Consider the following 22,908-nt stretch of genomic DNA (forward strand, 5'->3'; position numbering starts at 1 on the left):
TTTAACTAAAATCTACAGTTGACACATTTACATTAGGGTTACTCTGTGTTTTAAATTCTATGGGTTTCGAAAACTGTATAATAACAAGACTCTACCATTACAGTAAAATACAGAATTATTTTACTTTCCTAAAAATCTTTACTCTACATTTTCATCCCTCCCTCCCCCTGAACTCCTTGCAACCACTTATCTTTTTACTGTCTCCATGATTTTACCTTTATCAGATATCATCTACATAGAATCATATAGTACGTATGCCAACTTTACAGATTAATGTTATCACTTACCAATATGCAGTTGAGGTTCCTCCATGTCTTTTTGTAGCTTGATAGCATATCTCCTTTTATCCATAATATTGATAATAAATTGCATGGATGTATCAGTTTGTTTATCCATTTGCCTATTGAAAGACATCTTTGTTGCTTCCAAGTTTTGTTAATTATGAATAAAGTTGCTCTAAATAGTTGTTTGCAGGCTTTTGGGTAGATATTTCTCAATTCAGTTGGACAAATAACAAGGAGTGAAATCGTAGATGGTATGGTAAGAGTATGTTTAGTTTTTAAGAACCTGTCAAATAGCCTTTCAAAATTTCCTTAATTTTCAAGGTTTTTACTTGAAAAATATCACCTTCTCAGTTGGACTTTCCCTAAAAATCCTATTTAAAATTGCAGGTTACTATTCCTTAACCATGACTTTGAAACTCTCTACCCATTTCCCTTACTTCAAAGCACTAATCACTATGTAACATTATATACCTTACTAATTGAGGATTCCCATTGACATTTCTCCATTTGATGTCACTATAGTATAAGATTACTGAAAATGGAATATTTTCTTAAATGTTCTATCACAAAAGCCTGAAACACTAACAAGATCATAAGGACCATTATAAAATATTTATTGCACAGATGAATAAATTCAAGATCATGTAACTATAGAACTTTGAAGGTTCTGAGATTTTATTCTACTCACAAGTTAATCTACCATCGTTTCATGGATTGTGGCAGAAGACATGAGACTAGATCAGACACAAAGAATTTTATTACTTGTAGGTCAGACACAAAGAATTTTTTTACTTGTGGCACAGCAAGCAGTATGAATTTCATATTCATAATTGTTCCCCTTGTTCTCTGAATCCTATGGGACCAATACTGAGGCAGGTCCAGATGGTTATTGCACATACAGTATGTCTGTATCATACCTAAAGAACCCCAAGATTAGAGAAATCCAACCTTTTATAATGGACTGTAAGCAAAGTTTCTAAGCTTTTTCCCTGGAAAAAGACATTACCTTTATTATACTGGGCACTAAACAAACTTTATCTCTGCTCCAAGTCTATATGATAAGATAGTTTACAAGAAAATTTATCAGTTTCTTTGTCTGCAAGACATACAGAAACCTAAAAGACCTCTGAAGAATTATCTCCCAGCAATAATGATCTAACTCAATTTTAACTTCCACAACATGTTTCTACACAACCCTGAAGGAGTATGGAGCATTCTAAACTATTTGGAGATTACCAAATGCATCATGCTTTATCTCTCATTGTCTTTGCTTACATTCCCAGGAAGATCTTCTGACATCTCATTCCACTTGCTGTGCCCAAATTTCTACTTGATTTGTATCTTTTCTTCTTTCAGAACTGAAGTGCAATGTTACTTCCTCCTTGAAGCCTCCCCTCAGTACATTTGGGAGTAATGACCACCCACACTGGTGCCTATGTTGTGTCCTATTCAGACATCTGTCAGAGCACCTAGAGGTTACATGTTGATATGTAAAAATACTTTTAATTGTCCACTGTTTCTCTCCCATTAGCTCTTGATATGCTGGTGAGGTACAATTTATAGTATGTTGCAGGTTATATGAATAAATTGCAGGTTATATCTATAAATAAATAAATATAAATAAATTTCAGGTTAATTATTACTAACAATAAAGTATTGGAATTTGCCTCTTCTCTGTTATTTAAATAAATTTGAACAGTTTTGAGATTATTTTTATATAATAATGTTATTTTTATTTCTCTATACCTCTTTAAATGAGAAAGAAAATGGAAGAGTGACCCTCACAAAGACACTCAGTATCTAGATTATCTAGGCCTCAATATTTTCCCATTTTTTTTTTCTATATCACTAAAACAACTGAAGAACGGTTTTGGTTTCTATTTTATTTGCTAAATTATCTAAAAACCTGTTCAGTACTAAGCTTGACATTTTGCTATTCATGGACCCTCAATTTGCTACCCAGCAAAGATTCGTAGAGCACAATAACAAATTGGTGCCAGATGTGTTATTTCAATCAAAATAATTCTTCTTCAATTTAAATTTATACAAGTAATACAATGTTAGTATAAAGTTTGATTTTTTCTATACTTTGTTAAACGACAACAACAAAATAAATAACAAAACAGTTATTTTTATAACTTTGGGTCAGAGTATCTCATAACTGGAGTGAATCAATTGTATTATGCTTCATTGTTCAGTGTGCCGAGACTACTGCAGTTTCTCTGTGGTGCCTTAGCGGCAGGCTTGCAGTTTTAATTCTCAGTTGCTTTCCTGTAATTCATTTGTTACAATATTGTTAGAATTTTTGTATTTTTAATACTCAATGGTAAAAAGCTTATTTCTCTCTCTCTCTCTCTCTCATTTTTCTTTATTATCTTTAGATAGCTGTCTGACTTTTCTAAGTAGAGGATATAATAATTATTCATACTCTTGATTCATATCACCAAATATATCCTTAAAGTTACCAAATAAATAAACCACCCATGAAAAACAAAAGAAATATTGTTAAGGAACTCTGAAAGCTTAAAAGGGGACCCAATACTATTAAATATAATGCTTAGTCTGTCCAGAATCAATTCACATGATACTTTAAGGCATACCTTCTCATAAAGCAAAAGTGAATAAGTAATGTGAAATAAAAACGATTGAGTAGCTTTCTTAAAAACTGATTGTGCCCATCTACAGTAAGAATGAAAGTGTAATATACGTTTCAACATCAGTGGTCAAAGTGTTTAAGGAGATAAGCCACAATATATAAGTCCTTTACTTTAGAGATTCACTTCATTATTTTGTGATTCCAGAGCTAACATCATCCATACTATATAGCAGAGATTCAATAACCATGAATTAAGAAGCAATATAGCAAAGTGGTCAAGCTTGCAGACTTGTTAAAATTCCAATAACATATCTTACTAGTTGTGTGACTTTGGACAAATTATATAATGTTTCTGAACTTTAATATTTATATCTATAAAAGGAAGACACTAATACATGCATATTATCTTCATCATATTCATTGTCCCGACTAATATGTTTTTAAATTTGCCTATCTTACTATATGCCAAGAACTGTACTAAGCATTTTTTATATGTCATCTCACATAACCCTCAGAGTAATACTTTTATAAAGTGTTTTTTTTATAGATGAGAAAACTGAGACTAAGAAAGCTTATATCGTATGCTTAAAGTCATGCAGCTAAAAAGAAGCAAAAACTAAATTGGAACGGAGGTGCGTTTGTATTCAAAACCTTTCCATTCATTCAAAATAGGAGATTAAATTTTTAAAAATGCATGTCAAACTTTTTGGCACAGACAAGTGCTATACTGGATATAATGGGGGCAAGTCCTTAAACTCAGAATTTTATGGAGGTGGTAGGACAAAGGAGGGAGCAGGAAGAAGCTCTCAAAATTTGTTCTTCTTCTATTTTCTCTAGTAATTCGCAGTATAAGTCACTCTCACATAGTTTCAGGAAAGCTCCAAAACCACTAACAAGCATGTTTAGAGAAGAAAGTAGACTTTACCAAAGATAAATATTGGCTAAATAAATCAGTGCTCTGGAGGAGCCAGGCAGCTATAAACAAACAAATAAATAAGCGAACAAACACAACAAACAAACAAAAAACAGGGTGTTAAAATTCTTCTTAACCCTAAGATATTTTTATTGGTTTTTAGAATATTAAGTAATTGTCAGGAAGAGTGAATTCATCCTGAATTTGCTACAAATAATGCACAGCTTCCCACTTGCTAGTCCCCTAATATTTTTTCCATTCTACTTGTCCTTGCTATCTTTGGCACTGCTAAAACCTAGCTATTTTTGCTCCATTTATGGGCCCAAACCAGGGATAGCAAAGTTTGGGGTCTTATCTAAACCCTGCATTCATGTGTTCTTATATTTCCAAATCAAGGCTTTCTGTTCCTGTTTCTTTTTCTTAACTCACTCTGTGGCACATTTAGCCCTTTTATAACTATTTCCCCACCGATAGTCCTAATAAAAGAAAATTTATCTTGATGATTAAAGAACTGTTTGTGAAGCCTAGTGTCTGGTCAATGTTTCTAAGAAAGACATTGAACAAGAACTTGTACATGTATGATTTTCACATAGAGTTAGGCATTACAAGGCATGTTAGTCTGCTAGGGTTGCCATAACAGAGTACTGGGTAAATTAAACAGAAATTTATTTTCTAACAGTTCTGGAGGCTGCAAGCCCAAGATCAAGGCATCAGCAGAACTGGTTTCTTCCGATCCTCTCTTTTTGGCTTGTAGATGGTCAGGATCTTTCTGTATCCTCCTATGATCTTCCATCTGTCTCTGCTTGTTTCCTCATCTCTTTTAATAAGGGCACCAGTCACTTTGGATTAGGGCTGACAAACATTCTCTCCCTGACCAAACTCTACTTAAGTTTTCTTATCTACTAGGCTGTGACTTTTGGGCTTCTGTGTTCCTCTCTACAATGTCCAATTTTAGCAAGAATCCTGCATCCTGCTAAGACAGTTGAACCAGAATCCCCAACTTCAATATCTAATGGGGTTCCTCATCCTCCACCATCCCCCAGGTGGCATTTGATCACCCTGTCCTGACTTCAGCAAGAATCCCATTAGGTTGGTTTAGCCAGAATCCAACTTTCCCTGATGTTTCCTATTTGTACTTTTTCATCCAGTAACACCTCCTACCCCAATATTAATGACATAATCTTAATTTAATTTCCTTTTTAAAGACCTTATCAGTTACATTCAGAGATACTAGGTTCTGGGATCTCAATATCTGAATTTTGAGAGATGGGGAGTCACAATCTAGCTCATAATGCAAGGCATCAGTGTACTACACTAAGGCCTTGATTTCAGAACTGGTGCAAAAGGCTTAAATTTAGAAGCTCCCTTCCTTCTCTCCTTCCTAGCTTCTTTGAATCTACAATTTAGGCCAGCCCTCAAGATGTCCCCAGGGAAGATAGCAAGATAGAAGGCAAGCAAAGTGAGCTGGATGTCTCAGATGCTTTCCTTGGCCTGAGGGCTCTTCATTCTTCAAGTGTTCATTAATGAATAATACCATTTACTCAAAACGATAGTTTGTTTTATTTTATTCATTACTTTGTACTGATAAATTAGAAGTTTCTGTTGAGCCAATGAAACATTTAGACAAGAGAAAACTAGCAAAATTAGTGCAGGGCTCAGTGGAGTGATCTATGCTGAATCAATCGGCATAAACTCATTCTTTGAAATTGCATCTCTGTTTTCATGGCTTTTCCTTCTGCCCAATGGCCATTATCACTTGGCCAGTGAAAAGAGACAGCCCTGTGGTGTGGCTGTGACACCTGGTTCTTGTGGAAAACAAAGAAAATGATTTAGGCAGTCACCTCTCCTCACTGTGTAATTCAGAGAGAACCTAAATTTCTAACAGGCGGAATTCAAATTTATATTCTTTTTATTCACCAGTCCTGATGTCAGACACAATGCCAATTCACAGGCGTCATCTCCTGAATTAGTACTGAGAGAAGTTCATGTGGTTCTAGAAGTTTTATTTTTCTGGAGAGTATAGGCTTTTTTGGTTTTGTGTATTTACTTTCTTTAACAATTTCCAATGCTAAAACAGATAACTGGGATTCTTTCTAATTGCTTAAAAAAAAACCTGCCCTGAAGCTAAGGGATTAGTGCATTTTGTGAACTTAATAATGAATAAACAGATTCAGCAAAAAGGAAAACATTGTGTTGTTAATTGGAAGTGCTCCTAAGGGCTCAGCTCTGGGCATTTTTTACAAACCAGTGATCTTGGAAGTGCTTCTGTTGAAATAAAATCTCCAGTGACTGTAGGCAAAGCTTTTCTCCCGTTTCTTGTCAGAGGCAATATCTAGAAAGAGAGCTGTGCTCCTCTTGAACTTGCTCTAGAGCTATTTTGACATATTTTGTTTTTACTCTTTGTATACTCATTGTTCTTGCCTTATTTATTTATTTATTTTTCACTACTGAGGCTTAGTATTTCCTCCCACAGCACAGAAAACAAATTTGTAGAGAGAATGACCTATTAATGACATCGATCCTAAGTCATTAGCAAATATTAATTACATTACAAAAACTTTAAAATTCCTATAACTAATAATAAAACCTCTACAACACATTCTCTGACCATTTGAAATTTTCTTTGTTTCTGTCATATAGATGTCTTATATTGTATTTGTGAAATAATGCAAGCTCTAGATTTCAACTTCCTTTGAAATAAATGGTTTTCTCTTCTGTGGGCTATTTTCTCTTGATTTCCTTTTGCATCGGGGCTATTAATATAGAAGTTACTAACAACTATCCCCTGATAAAACAAATTTTAATTTAAATATCAGAGGTTTTAATTTATTGAGAAACTTAATAATTTGTTTCAAATCAGGCAGTCCCCTCTTTTCAAAACCTCATATTGAAATGAATATTAATTTTTTGGCCTTCTACGTTAACTCCCAGAGAAAATTTTAATTAAATAATCATTTTGTCAAATATAAAGGTATAACTGAACATTACTGGTGGAAGCAGCCATGGATCTCTAAATATACATGCAGATATATAAATGCACATACACGTATACACATATGCACTATATATGCACACGAATGAAATACTAGGAGAATCAGAAAATATAAAAATAAACATTTTTCTTCATAAAAAGCGTAATTTGAATAGTTTGCATTTTTAAATTTTTCCTGTGAAAAATTAATGCAGAACAAGGCATATTTCCCGAAGTGACGGGGACACCAAGCACTGTATTGAGAGAAGAGAGTCCTTTGGCAGAGGATGAAGAAAGAATTCAACGCACATGCCAAAGTTAGAGTCAAAAAGAATGTTTATTAGAAAAGGGGTAGAACTCCACAGACAGAGTGTGGTCTCCTCTCAGAGGCAGAGAGTGAGAGGGACAGTGCATGAGACAGAGAGAGAGACAAAGAGTAAAGGCACTGAGAGGGACCCTGAGTGTTCAGGGAATTCAGTTTAAATGTCATTCTTTACTTCCCATTTCCTTTGATAGTGACATATAATGAGGAAGGGGAAGATTATGTATCCTGAAAAGGCAAGAATATGTAGAGTGAAAGCTGCTCCCAGTTCCTAGCCTTTAAACCATAGGATCCCCATGGTTTTAGCATATGAAATGACTTGGTTCCTGTTTCCCCTTCACAGATGTAGAGAATGGGCTGTTAGCAATTCCAGTAGAAATCTTCCTTTGTTCTGAAGATGTCTTCCTGGCCTGGCCGCAGGGTTGATCAGCATATTGCAGTCTCTGATTGTGGCTTGATTAACATTTTTAATTCACTTGCCTCCTTCATACATTAAAATGACTTCAAATACAATGAATTACATAATTTTTATATAAATCCAAGTAAAAAGGGCTGGATATTGTATCATTCTTTTCTACTTGTATCTGATTAAAACACCGTTGATTTGAAAAATTCAGTATTTCATCCGCTTTTTTTTTCTTTTCTCCTTCCTATTTTCCTCTCTATTCTTTCTACCATTTGTTTTTGTTTACCCTTTACTTTTTGTCCTTTTTTTCTGCCCTTTTCATTCTTTCTAAACAATTCTCTTTTGCGTTTACCTTTCTTTGTTCCATTGCCATTTCCGCCATTGCACTCCTTCCTCGACAGTTTCTTTTTTTCTATTAAAATTATTAGGGTGAAATCCGTTAATAAAATCAAATAGGTTTCAAGTGTACAATATAATAATACATCATATATATATTGTATTGTGTGTTCACCACCGAAGTTAAATTTCTGTCTTTCACCAAATATTTGACTCCTTTTATCCCTATCTACCTCCCCACTCCCTATCTGCCCTCTGATAACCACTAAACCATGGTCCATGTCCATGAGTTTGTTTCTCATGTTTGTTTTTTGCTTTCAATTTTATTTCCTACATATGAGTGAAATCATGTAGTCCTCAACTTTTTCTGACTTATTTTGCTTAGCGTGATAATCTCAAGATCTATCCATGTTGTCAAAATGGCAGTATTTCATCTTTTCTTATGTCTGAGTCATATCCCATTGCACATATGTACCACATATTTATCTAATCATCTATTGAAGGGCACTTCAGTTGTTTCCATATCTTGGCCACTGTGAATAATGCTGCTATGAACATCAGAATGTATACATCTTCGAGGATAAAAGTTTTCAGGTGTTTTGGGGTAAATATTCAGAAGAGGGATTGCTGGGTCATATGGTAGATCGATTTTTAGTTTTTTGAGGAACCACCATACTGTTTTCCATAGTGGTTGTACCAATTTACATTCCTACCAGTAGTAAATAAGAATTCCTTTTTTCCCCACAACCTCTCCAACACTTGTTATTACTTGTCATGTTGATAATAGTTATTCTAACAGGTGTTAGGTGGTATCTCATTATGGTTTTGAATTGCATTTCTCCAATAGCTAGTGAAGTTGAGTATTTTTTCATATATTTGTTGACCATTTGTATGTCTTCTAGGGAGAAGTGTCTGTTTAGGTCCTCTGTCCATTTTTTAATTGGATTGTTATTTATTTTATTGTTGAGTTGTATGCCTTGTTTGTGTATTTTGGATATTATCCTCTTATTGAAGGAGTTGTTTACAAATATCTTCTCCCTTTCAGATGGTTTTCTCTTTGTCTTGTTGATAGTTTCTTTTGCTGTGCAGAAGCTTTTAGTTTTACATAGTTCTGTTCATTTATTTTTGCTTTTGCTTTCTTTGCCTTTGAGGTCAAATTAATAAAATCTTCTCTAAATCTAGGGTCCATGAGTTTAGTAACTATGTTTTCTTTTATGCTATTTATTATTTCAGGTCTCATACTCAGGTGTTTTATACATTTTTGGTCAATTTGGGCATACGATGACAGCAATCTAGTTTCATTTTTTCTTCCTTCCTTCCTTCCTTCCTTCCTTCCTTCCTTCCTTCCCTTCCTTCCTTCCTTCCTTCCTTTCTTTTCTTTCTTTTTACGGCAGAAAAGAATAGCTTTATTCAAAGCAATAGTACACTTTCAGATGTGGAAGCGGGCCTGAGCAAGAGAAGAGTGGCTCAAAAAGCTCAAAGGCTCAAGGGCACAATAACAAAGTCTTTGGGGTTTTTATCCCTATTTGCTATAGACAATTACTTAGAGAATTGAGCTTTCTTGACTGTCAGCTAAGATTGGCAGGACTCAGTGACTCATCGTTTGCTTTCTGTGCATGTTTGTTCCCAGAGTTTAGTCAATTATAATTATATTAATGAACTTCGGGGCATATGCATCATATTATAATGATGGCATAATAAGGCTCAGGTGAGTTGAAGGTTGTTGAGGTCTTCATTGTGCAGGTGCAAGTGACTGGTTGAAACTAGTACCCAATTTCCACTTACTTCTTTCCTTGTATGAGTTACTTTTAGCCCCCAAATGCCTTCTGGCTTGCTTAGTTGTGGGTGGACTAAGGCAGACCCTTTCTAGAATAGTATGACCTCAGCATCTTTGCAGGTAGACCAGAAATCCCCTATCTAACTTTCCTGTCTAACCTTTTTCTAAGAGCTATGAACCCCTTTTTATTAGTATGGATATTGAGGGATGGGAAGTCTCTTCTGTATCTGCTTCCTGCTGAGGTGGGTCTTAGTCCCTGCCTATTGGGGTTTCATGGAGCTCTTTCCTTCTTTGCCTTAGTTGGGGTAGGGTCTTGGGTTTCCTGTCAAAGTGTCACCTCTATCCCTAGACAAGGAAAACTAAAGATACAAACTTGTTGCTTGAATCATATATCTAGTTACATTTATATTATTGATTTGCCTATCAAACGGGTAAAGGAAAACTGGCTTGGTTAATATATTTCATAAAAGAAAAAAAAACTTGGGTTAAAGGTCCCCTCCCTTCTCAGACTCTAAGGGATCTATTTTGGACTAAAGCCATTCCTCCCTTATAATAGGCCAAGGAGAATGCTGTTTCAATGATCCTTATCAATAGCCAGAAAACCTGAGTCACCAGTTTCAAGGTAATTATCTAAGTTTGAGGGAGAGGGTCTTTCTCCAAAGAAAGGAAGAAAGAAAAGACTTAACTAGGTTTACTAAAAAAAGTAAGAATTTTTCAAGTGATGGCCCATATCATTTTCCCCGCTCTTTTAAGTTGGTCTCATATCTGTGAGACCAACTTAAGATGAAATTGATTGCTTTATCACTGTAAGAAAATTCTTCCTTTCGGTTTTCGGTTTGGCCTTAGGTACCCAACTGGCAACTGAACAACAAGCGGGAGTGCATTGGATGCAAGAACAAGAAATAACTCCTATAAAGATAAACAAAATGAAAATAAGAAATGCTTCCTTTAACCCAGTGAGACTGGGCAGCCAGGAAGTGGGGTGGGAGAGATTAAGACCAAAAATTCCTGTCCTCTGTTTAATATTGTACGTGACATCACAAATTTCTTTAATTTTTTCTTCAATTAATCGTGAATTGTCACAAAGGTTAAAGCAACATAGTCCTTTAAATTCTTCATATCCATTGTTATGTCTGAGCAATAGGTAGTCTATAGCAGCCTTGTTTTCAAGAACAGCTTCTCTGACCTGTCCTAAATCTTCTCTCATGGCATGGATAGCTTGAGAGGTTGCGTTTAAGGCTTTTGCCATGGAGCAGGCTATTCTGTTGACTTCTATATTCAGGGCAATAGTCATAGCTGGTAAAGTAAACAAAGGCAAAGCAGTATATTCAGTTGGACTAAATAAGTATATTACAGCTAGGGTCAAGGGCTAGTTTCCTGAGGTGCCTAGCTAGAAACTTTTGAGGCCTAAATACAATCTTACCAGGGAACAAGTCCTCCAGTACTGTTAGCTGAAACATAACAGTAAACAGTTCTTCCAGAAATAAGAAACCAACCAGCAGGTAATTAACATTTGCATAGCAGACAGAAGTAGCAGAGCTGCAGTTCAAGGTCATATTATCTGAGATGTTAAAACATTGGTTAGTACAACTAGTAAATGTTACATATATTCCGCTGGTGTTATAGCAGAAACTTTTAAAGGAAATATAGCCTTATTCTTCCTGTAGTTTGTGCATTGATTATGCTCCAGTCCAGATGACGCCAATCAAAGTCAACAAAGATCAAGTTCCTCCAGGCATGAAAGTTTTTTTTTTTATTGCCTAGGGTCACCTCAATATGGTCCCTGTATTATGGCAACTATAATGTGTAGCTTTTTGTACTCTACTTCTTTCTCTGACCTCTCCCAATCATTGGACACTTTAAAGACCTCTGGCACCAAGGCAGTCTGTGGGATTTGGAGTCTAGGCTCCAACTTTTGGAGCTTCCTTTTGAATAGCCCAAGTTATGAAATGCATAGCCAGGAGTGTCTGGCCGTCAGACTTTGGACCAATGTTAATATATTCTCTAAAAACCTCAGAAAACTGCTTAAGGCAACATAAAACACAGAAAATTATTTTGATGAATCACGGAATCCTTGTTTTCTACTCAGAAAACTTTTCAACAACATCAGCAGCAGACCGATACAATAGTCTAAAAAATATTAAAATACAACTGTAATTTTGCATTAGCTTTCTTTTGACATTTAAATATCCAATCTTGTTTAGGTTAATCACATATAAAATTTCCTCTCAGTATTTCTTTTCACAAACCTACAACTTTCCTCATCCCTTCAGTTTGCCTCTTCTCATTCATTCAGAAATAATCAACCTTAAGACAAACACCTTTTTTCCATTTCCTTCAAAATATATCTCCATACTTTATACCTCCTGTTACCAAAACATACATTTTCCTTTCTATCATAATTAAAATTCTTAACCATCATCTTTACATATACAACACCAACAAATACAGATCAGTGGTCTTGTACATACTCATTATTTTCCTATCATCAGTATTTGTAACTGCTCTGAGGGTACATATCTAGTTTACTCAGGGAGCAATAAAATAGATGGTGTCCCCAGAGAACTTGGTCTCCCCCTCAGAGTGTGAGGGTGAAGGGGACAGAGAAAATTCCTGATTGAGATCTCTGGGAAGATACTCTTATCATTGGGCCATCTAATAAGTCTGAGTTTTCATAAAGGAGCATAGAAGCTGAAGTTTTACCGACGCAATAGTCTTAGTTCATCTGGGCTTGCCATTATACCAAGCCAGTGGATTAACTTGTTGGTCAATGTTTTCTGACATATTAGCTAATTCTTGAACCATTAAAAACCTGAGGGGTCTATATCTGAGTTGTAATATTGCTTGTAATTTAGTTAAAATATTCCATCCTAACAAGGGAACAGGGCAGCTTGGAACTATTAAAAACTCCTGCTGAAAAGTCGGATCTTCAAATTGGCAGGTCAATGGCGGAGTAAAATAATTGACCTTCCTTTTCTTTCTACTCCTATGATAATCGTAGTTGGTGAGGAGGGTTTTCCTGCAAATGCAGGGAGAACAGAATAGGTTGCCCCCGTATCTAAAAGAAATTGAATTTGCTTACCTATTACGTCCAGAATTACCCACGTTCCTTGGTAGTGATGATAACATTCCTGGACAGGGGCAGCGAAGGTGGCCCCAGCCTCTTCAGTCATACAGTTCCTGGACCTGGGCTACTAGGGTGTCAGCTGGTCATCCCCTCTCTCTGGAAGCTTGGACAGTTAACTCTCCGATTCCAGGGATTAAGTATCAGTTTCTTTACATGTGCTGCAGGAGCTTGGGAGCTTTTCGTACAATCTTTTGCCCAATGTTCTGCTTTTTTGCATTTGAAGCAAGAACTCATTGTCTCCTTATTCCTCAGTCTCTTAAGGGACACTTGTTGGGTACCAAGGGCTTGGCCAACTGTGACAGCCATAATCCTGGCTTGTCGTTTTTCTTTAATCTGTTATCTTTTACTTTCTTCAAGATCTCAGTTGTTATAGACCATGAAGGTCATGTGTAGTAATCGATTTTGGTTAACCGTGGCCCTATTTGCAGCTTTTGAAGCTTACGTCTGATATCAAGAGCTGATTGGCTAATAAAATGCTGACCTAATAAAGCTAACCCCACAGGGAAAGTGGGATCTACATTAGTATATCTTCTAAAAACTTCCTCTAGTCAGCTATAAAAGCTGGCAGGGTTCTCATTTTTTTTCTTGAGTAATGATCCTTAGCTTCTCATAGTTTGCTGGCTTTGTATTCCTTTTTCTCGTTCCTCTTATGAGGGCCTCTAAAAATCTGGCACATCTGGCCATTCCCTTTTGGGTATTATAGTTCCGATCAGGATCAGCTAAGGTACTACATCTGATCCAGGGGCATTGTCCTGGGGGTTCCTAACAAAGGCCTCACCTGCCTTCTGATGGGCCACTGTTAGAATGTGGTCATTTTCAATGGATGTACAGCAGGTGGCTAAAAATTTGGATGTCTTTTCAGGAAAGATCAAAGGCCAGAGTCAGGGTTTGAAACCCATCTGCAAACTTGCTTGGATATTCAGAGTATCTTCCTAATTTTTTTACATTGTTGACTATCTGTGATGGAAAAAGGCACTTGCACCCTAATGGTACCTTCCACCCCAGCCACCTCTCTGAGAAGCAGGAGGGTGGAAGGAAGTATGGGATATAGAGTTCTACTTCAAGTATGAGGAGGGCTAAGAATAGCCTCTGGCTCCCATGGTGGAGACTTTGAAGAAGGAAGAGAATTATATGGGGGTGGCTGAGCTTCCCTCTGAGGGGCAGGTGGGGTATTAAGTAATGAGTCATCGATGATATCTGGCCCTGGTTTGTATTTGTCCTTGCCATGAGGCTTCTGGTAGTTTGAGCATAAAAATGTATCTTGGTAGAGGGCCTGAATGTACAGAACTTCAGGCCATTCGCCCTTTCTTTTGCAAAATAAGTCTAGTTGAAGGATGATACTATATATAATTAAGATCCATTTAGGGGCCATCACTCCTGACCTCCTAGTTTATATTGTGGCCAAGCTACATTACAATAAAAGACAAGGTGTTTCTTTCTCAAGTTGTCAGGACTAAATTTACCCCATTGATTAAATTTGTCCCAGTGGTTAAGAATACAGCCGAGAGGCGAATCTGACAGGGCAAGTGCTGACGGTGTATTTCCCATGGTGGTCTCCTGGCTGTTGGCTTGCCACAAAAGATATTACTGGAGCATGGGGCTCCCCTCTTGACATGTTGTCTAGATTCTTGATGTCTTGAACAAAGAATTGAGCAAGACACAGAAATACAGCAGAAAAGAATAGCTTTATTAGAAGTGATAGTACACTTCCAGAAATGGAAGTGAGCCTGAGTAAAAGAGTGGCTCAAAAAACTCAAGGACTCAAGGGCCTGTATTTTCATTCTTTTGCAGGTGGCTTTCCAATTTTTCCAGTACCACTTACTGAAGAGGATTTCCTTTCTTTATTGTATGTTTTTGGCTCCTATGTTAAAAATTATTTGCCCATATATGTGGGGGTTTATTTCTGGATTCTTAATTCTGTTCCATTGGTCTGTGTATTTGTTTTTGTTTGCTCGTTTGTTTTGTTTTGTTTTGTTTTTGCCAAAACCATACTGTTTTGATTTCATCATTTTGTAGTATAATTTGGAGTCAGGTAGAGTGACACCTCTGAACTTGTTCTTTTTTCTCAGGATGGCTTTGGCTATTTGGGACCTTTTATGCTTCCACACAAACACAAATCTGAAGGGTTTTTTTTTTTTTGGTTCCATTTCTTTAAAGAATGCTGTTGGAATTTTGATGGAATTGCATTAAATCTGTATAATGCTTTAGGTAATAAGTTCATTTTAATTATGTTGATTCTTCCAATTCATGAACAAAAAATATATTTCCATTTCTTGTGTCTTCTTCAACTTCTTTTCATAACATCTTATAGTTTTCAGTATATAGGTCCTTCACATGTTTCATTAGGTTTATTCTTATTAGATATTTTATTCTTTTTGTTGCAATAGCAAAAGGATTTTTGTTTTCATTTCTTTTTCTGAAAATTCATTGTTAGAGTATAAGAATGCTATAGATTTTTATAAATTGATTTTGTTTCCTGAAACTTTACTGTATTTGTTTATGATTTCTAACAGTTTTTTAGTGAAGTCTTTATGGTTTGCTATATAATCACGTCCCATCTGCAAAATGTAACAATTTGACTCTTTCATTCCCTATTCTTTCCTGATTTAGCTAGGACTTCCAACACTATATTCAATAATAGTGATAATAGTGACAGCCTTGTCTTGTTCCTGATCTTAGAAAGATTTTTAGTTTTTCATCAATAAGTATGCTGTTAGCTAAAGGTTTGTCATATACGGACATTATTATGTTGAGGTACTTCCCTTCTATACACATTTTATTAAATGTTTTAATCATAAATGGATGCTGTATCTTGTCAAATGCTTTTTCTGTATCTATTGATATGATCGTATGGTTTATCTTGATTTTGTTTATGTGATATATCACATTAATCGATTTGCATATGTTAAACCATCTCAGTGCCCCTGGGATGAAGTCTGCTTGATCATTGTATATAATCTTTTTAATATGTTGCTGTATTCAATTTGCTAGCATTTTGTTTAGAATTTTTGCATCTGTGTTCTTGAGAGATATTGATCTATAGTTTTCTTTTTTCTTTTCTTTTCTTTTCTTTTCTTTTCTTTTTTTTTTTTTGCATTATTTTTACCAGTTGTTGGTATTAGGGTAATATTTGCCTCTTAAAATGAGTTAGAAAACATTGCCTCTTCTATCTTTTTGAAAAGTTTGAGAATAACAGGTATTAAATTTTTAATGTTTGGTAGAATTTGCTAGAGAAGCCATCTGGTCCTGAACTTTTACTTTTTGGGAGGTGTTAGATGATCGTTTCCATTTCCATACTGATGATCAATTTAGATTTTCCAGTTCTTCATATTTTAGTCTAGGAAGGTTACATATTTCTAAGAACTTGTCATTTCTTCTAGGTTTTTAAAAATTTTTTGGTGTAAAATCTTTCATAGTATTCTTGTATAATCCTTTGTATTTTGGTGGTATCTGTTATAACTTCTCTTTTATTTCTGATGTTGTTTATTTGTGTCCTTTCTCTTTTTTCCTTAGTGAGTCTAGCCAGGGCTTTGTCAATTTTATTAATCTTCTCAAAGAACCAGCTCTTTGCTGCATTAATTTTTTCTATTGTCTTTTTGTTCTCAATTTCATTTAATTCTACTCTAATTTTTATTATTTCCTTCCTTCTGTTGACTTTGGGCTTCATATGTTTTTCTTTTTCTGTTTTTTTAAGATGTAATGTTTGGTTGTTTATTAGTGTTTTTCTTATTTCTTGAGATAGGCCTGTAAAGATAAGCTTTGCTGTATCCCCAAAGTTCCAATTTATTATATTTTTATTCCTGTTCATTTCTATGTATCTCTTGATCTCTCCTTTTATTTCTTCTATGACCCAGTCATTCTTTAGTAGCATGTTGTTTAATCTCCACATATTTGTGGTTTTTCCCTTTTTTTTTTTTGGTAGTTGATCTCTAGTTTCAAAGCTTTATGGTTGGAGAATGTGCTTGGTACGATTTCAATCTTCTTAAATTTGAGGCTAATTTTGTGTCCTAACATATGGTCTTTCCTTGAGAATGTTCCATGTGCACTAAAGAATAATGAATTATCTGAACTTTTGGGATAAAAGTCTCCGTAAATGTCAATTATGTCCAATTAAGGTTGATATTTTCTTATTGTCTCTCTGTTTGGATGATCTATTTATAGCTGACAGTAGAGTATTTAGTTAGGTCCTCTACTATAATTGTGTTTTTGTCAGTTTCTCCTTTTAATTCTGTTAGTAGTTGCTTTATATATTTTGGTGCTCCCTGATTATAAGCATATATATTGGTAAGTGTTATGTTTTCTTGATGTACGATACCCTTGATCGTTATGAAGTATCCATCATTGTCTCTCGTTACCTTTTTTTATCTTGAAGTCTATTTTGTCAGATATAAATATGGTTACTACACACACTTTTCTCTGGATGCTATTTACTTGGAGTACAGTTTTCCACCCTTTCACTTTGAGTCTATATTTGTTCTTGCAGCTGAGGTGTATTTCTTGAAGGCAGCATGTGGTTGTGTTTTGTGTTTTGATCCAATCTGCTAGTTTGTGCCTTTTTATTGGTAAGTCTATTTACATTTAAGATGATTATTGAAATATGAAGATTTTTTCATAGCTATTTTATCTTTTTATTTTCAATCGCTAAGTGCCTTCATTATTTCTTTGTTCTTGTGTTTCTGTCTGTTATTTTAATTTGGTGGTGTTTTATGTTTTTTTCCTTCTTTCTTCTTGGTTTATGTTATGTGTCTCAGTTTATATTATGCATCTCACTTCTGGATTTTTTTGTGTGTGGTTACCATTAAGTTTATGTAAAAAGAAGTTGTATATATACAGTAGTCCTTCTTCTGCATATGTCTTACCTCCATTCTCCTTTGCTGATTCAGATCTTTGCTCCCTCCCCTTTCTTGTTTGTTTTTTTGTTTGTTTTTTTGTTTTTGGTTTCAAATTATCTTTATTTATCCAGTAAATTTATTTCTAGGTAGCAGTGGTTGTTGTCTTCTTCTCTTTTTAAAGTGTATTTTTACCTGTAAACATTATGTAATATTTAAGCTTACAATACCCTGTTCTTAACAAGGCTTGCACTTTTCTTTTCCTGTCTGCCTGTTAGTCATCTTTCTCAAAGTTATGTATTTTTTTGTCCTTTCATTTCAGGTAGAATTACCCCCTTCAGTATTTCCTGTAATGTGGGCCTTGTGGTGGAAATTCCCTCAGCTTTTTTATGTCTGAAAATATCTTTATATCTCCTCCATATCTAAAAGAAAACTTTGCTGGATGCATTATTCTTGGCTGGTAATTTCTTTCTTTCAACAGTTTGAATATTTGATTCCACTCCTTCCTAGTTTGTAAAGTTTGTGCTGAAAAGTTTGATGATAATCTAATGTGTGTTTCTTTATAAGTTACTGCCTTCGTTTCCCCATCTGCATCATTTCCAGATTTCTGTGTTCAATATCACTAATGGTTTCCTCCATCAAGTTAATTCTATTTCTTAAGCTTGCTATTTCATTCTTCATCTCTTTTAATGAGTTCTTCATCTCCACAAGTTCTATTTTATTTTGTATTAGAGTTTCAATGTCTTTGATGAAGTATTCCTGTTGTTTAATTATTTTGTTTTTAAGTTCTTTGAACTATGATATGGATCAGAATTTTCTTGCATCTTGGTGACTTTTTTCAGAAGTGCAATCTTGAATTCTCTTTCATTTAAATCATATATTTCTATATCTTTAAGTTTATTTTCTGGAGATTTTTAATTTTCTTTCTGAGCTTCTTTGTCACCTTTGTTGTTCATTGTGTTTGATGGAATATTTCTCCACTTTGGCATTAAAGAAAATGTACTCTGATTTTTTTTTTTTAAGAAAATTTATTATATAGTGATCTCTCTTTAGCAGGTTCATATTGATTTCTATTGGTTTCCAGTAGGTGGTACCTAAGTCTCCTATACTGCCCAGGTCTGTTAGATCTCTGCTTTGAGGTTAAAAATACTTCTTATCCTCTGAGAAGGTGTGTGTCTCCTCTGTGACCAGGTTGCCTCGATCTCAGTGCTCCATTCCAATGGGGGAATGTGAAGGACGATTGGCGGGGGGCGGGGGGTGGGGACTGAGCCTCTGAAAAGTTCCTGAAGTAATGGTATTGCCGCAATAGTCAGATGCAATGCTCCACTGCTTCCTTCTGAATCAGCCTGACTGGGTGGGAGTAGGGTGGACTGGAGCAGCCAGTGGTATGTGTGTCTCTTTTCCTTTTGGTAATACTGGTTCTCAAGCTTCAACTGCCTTGCTTCTATATTTCCACTCCTGTCTCTGGGACTGGCTGCAGTATGTGTTTCAGTTCTGGTTGTTGCAGATTCTCCTGGGGCTGGATGCTATGGAGGGTGGGGATGTATGTAGAGACAGGGAATGGGGGGAGGTGGAGGATGCTCTCTGGGAATGTGGGAGGAGGTGGCCAGGCTCTGTGACTCACCTTTTTGCCTAGCAATGGTGGTTGCTAAGACACAGCTGTTGCCCCTCCTTACTTGGTCTCTGCCTTGCTCTTTACCCTGATTACAATGTGGAATATGCTGGTCACTCGGGCAGGACTCTTTGGCACTTCAAAGAGTTAAAAATGGTCACATAATTCCCCCTTCCCCCTTGTCTTGCAGGGAACTCTGGGCTGTTTTCTGCAAGACCCATTTCTCTTTCTCATTTCTGGTCACATGATTCACCTACCTTCATATGCTCCGATGCACAGATCTCTTAGATGTGTTTGTATGCGGGTTGGGAGTTATTTCTTAGATTTTAGATGTTAAGTTTGTTGTTGTTTCAAGGGGAGATATCAGGGGAGATCCCTCATGCTGCCATGTTTCTGATGTCCTTAACAATTTCTTTCAATCTAGTGCTGTCTACATTTGGCTGACCTCCCTTATTAATTTCTCATTTCTATCATCTTATATTGTAAAATAATTTTTATAAAATGGTTTTCTATGCTCTAGCTTTATTGTAATGCTTTATTACTGCTCTTTCTATGTCTTTCTTGCCCCTAAGATAGTTATTTTTGAGCTGGATTTTATAATTCATTGCCAAGGCATATTAAAGTCTAATAGGCAAGGATAACATCAGTAGTAAAGTCTGCGTAGTGTTTAAAATTTTATAAGTGGAAAATAAATTTTGAACAGTTTAGCAAGGGAATTCTCCACTGCAACCACTACCATCACCAATCAGAGCAAAAGATAAATAAATGTAGCAGAAATAGTTTTTCTAGCCTTTATTTTATAATATATATTCAGTTTAGCACCTTAAAATAGGATCTCCTAAATTCTTTTATTTTCAGACTTCACTTTTCTCTGCTCCATGAACCATGTAATAACAAAAAGAAAAACACAGAAGAGTTCTTACAATTTGTGTACCAGCTTTTCTGCAAAACAGCAAAGTCAGTTTTATAAAACAAGAAAGGAAGGAAAGAGAAAGGAAAAGAAGGAAGGAAGAAAGGAAGGAAAGAAGGAAGGAAGGAAGGAAGGAAGGAAGGAAGGAAGGAAGAAGGAAGGATGGAAGGAAGGAAGGAAGGGGAAATAGAAAGAAGAAAAGAAGGAGGAGGGATAGAGAGAAGGAAATCAGTATCTATGAGGTAAAAAAGAATTAAACTCTTTATCAACATTAAAATGTTTATATCCATAAATTTCTGAATTAGGGAAATAAATCCTCTTCTTAGGAATCTGCATGGTTATTAAATGTTACTGCTAGGTAGATTGTAGCCAATAGAAACCAGATGGGGGTCAAAATTATAGAATCTACAAGAAAGCTAGGTCTGTTTTTACATCATCTCTCTGAACAAAACCTTTGTTTTTTCAGTTAATTTTGATGCCTATAATCATACTAGTTTAAAAGTAATAGAAGCTACCAAAAACACTTGTATTACATACTATTAAAACATACCTCTAGGAAGTATGGCCATGGCCAAGTGTCTTAACTCAAAAAATTATAACATTGAGGATCTTGATCATGTGAAGATGGTGGTTCTAACTATAACAGGAGGTAAGCAGATTCTTCTTCTAGTACCAAATTTCAGTGAATGCTGAAATCTGATAATAAAATGCTCCAAATAGTTCCATATGCTAAGCACTGCAGGCTGGCTTTCTTGACTACACTGGAAGAGGAGAAACATCCTCTTCACCCTCATACACTCAGTTAACCTAAAAGCAAGACTACAAAGGAGAAGTTGAGTTCTTGGAGAAATACAGCATCATGAAAACAATCTGTTCTCTTCCATCTCTTTCTTCTCCCTGAAGCAAAAGTATGTGATGAAGACTTGGAGAGAATCACTCATTAACATTTGAAATGCTAGCAAGAAGGAGAGATCACAATTTCTTTCTCTGGCTAAATATTGACCTGTGAAAGCCATTCTTCCTTTGTGCATCTATTAAAATAGACAAGGAGAGAATACCTGGGAAAATGGTATAAAGGCCCAGGGGAGAAGATTGCAGGGGTACTTGCACACACAGACTATAATTTTTAATCTAGAGATTTCTAAAGGTAGGAAGCCTGCTGGATTCTGCTGCCCACACAGCAGGGCAAGCACCAATCTGGTATCATCGGCTTGGAAGGAATATGAGAGTAATCTCATATCACAATGTTCATAAGAAGTGCAGAACAAAGTACATATGATTCCTTGGATTCACATGAACAGGCATAGAGGTTTACAGAAGGATGGAAGCCATGACAGTGTCCATCTGAGAGAAGAAACCATTAAAGTATAAAGGAAAGGATATCTATGGCATGATAGAACTTGTACATTAAGGAAACTCAGGTAATGTTGTCATTTAAGAGGTAAGTAGAAGAGGAGACCAAGAGAGTTGGTTCATGTGGTAGATAGAATGTAGTTACTAAATCAATATTTGCAAATTACTTTATTACAATTTGTTTTAGTCACATGTTCCATAATCTGGTATTGGATCACGCAGTTCTGATGTAATATTTCATCACTGGGTACAAGATCAATGTCAACAATTATTAAAATGAAGAACTTTCCCCATAATATCAAATCCTGTTACATGCATCTTGCTTATCTAGTTACTGAAGGTTGGCTGAGTCCCTTGTTCTAATAAGAATTTAAGGTGCCGTAACAAAATAAATAAACAAATAAATAAAAATAAAATGGAAGAACATTTAACTTTCTTAGGTAAAGACAAGATAGACAAAGAAAATAGAACATCTGGTGAAATACCCAAACAGATCATTTAAATGACATAACACAATTAGATAATAAATAAAAAATGAATTTAAATAAATGTTATAAATTTTAACAATGTAAAATACAAACTATAAAAATTTTTAGTTTTTAGAAGAACAAAATAAAAAAGTCTTCTACTTTAACGTATAGTTTCTTATTTCTATCTTACATGTGATATGAATATAAAGATTTAGGCATATTTCCATGGAAGATAAAAATCCCATTAAAAAAAAAAGGTTAGGTTGAAATAGAAAAGATAAATAAGAATTCTAAGGGAACGGGTAGATAGAGACTCTTTGTACTTACTAACTCTAAGTAATTGAAAATTTTCTTCTTAAAGATGAGTTCTATATTTTTTTTTTTTAAATTCACATTTGCAGGTCAGAAGCATCTGGAAATACCTTGACATTTCATTATATAATCCATATTTTCTAGCAATATTTTGAGTATAACAGCTCCCACTAGGAGTCTTTTTTTTTCACTTTCATATTTGCTATATGTCTTTTCAGGCATGAATGACTAGTGTATAAGCATTTTAAATAGAAATAATGATTTAGCCTCACTTGATTAATTTTGATAGTTTAGAATATACGTATGGTTCAAAGAAGAGAAAAATAGAAAAAAATGTTAAAAATGTTATGAGTCTATGGCCATGCCACCCTGAACAAGCCCTATCCCATCTGATCTCAGAAGCTAAGCAGGGTCAGGCCTTGTTAGTATTTAGATGGAAGACCACCTAGGAAGACCAGGTGCTGTAGGCATAAAAAATTTTAAAAAATAAGGGATTATAAGCTGACAAGTTCCTTGCAATTTGTGAAGTCAATCAAGGGTTGCCTCGTCCAAAAAAAAAAAAGTTATGAAAGTAAGTTATTAACGCATGGTACTAAAAATTTAAAGAAAATATGATATTAAAGAAAACATTATTAAAGCATGTTATTAAAACATGTTATTAAAAGTTTAAATAAAATATGTTTTTAAAAT

The 22,908-nt window shown here is 35.2% G+C and overlaps 1 pseudogene; it reads left to right on the forward strand.

The window, feature by feature from the left end:
* Window positions 1-22,569: 22,569 nt before the first annotated feature.
* Window positions 22,570-22,688, forward strand: LOC120588571 (uncharacterized; annotated as a pseudogene).
* The last annotated feature ends 220 nt before the right edge of the window (window positions 22,689-22,908 follow it).

This window comes from Pteropus medius, unplaced genomic scaffold, assembly GCF_902729225.1.
Source record: "Pteropus medius unplaced genomic scaffold, Ma_sr-lr_union100, whole genome shotgun sequence".
NCBI classification, from domain to species: Eukaryota; Metazoa; Chordata; class Mammalia; order Chiroptera; family Pteropodidae; genus Pteropus; species Pteropus medius.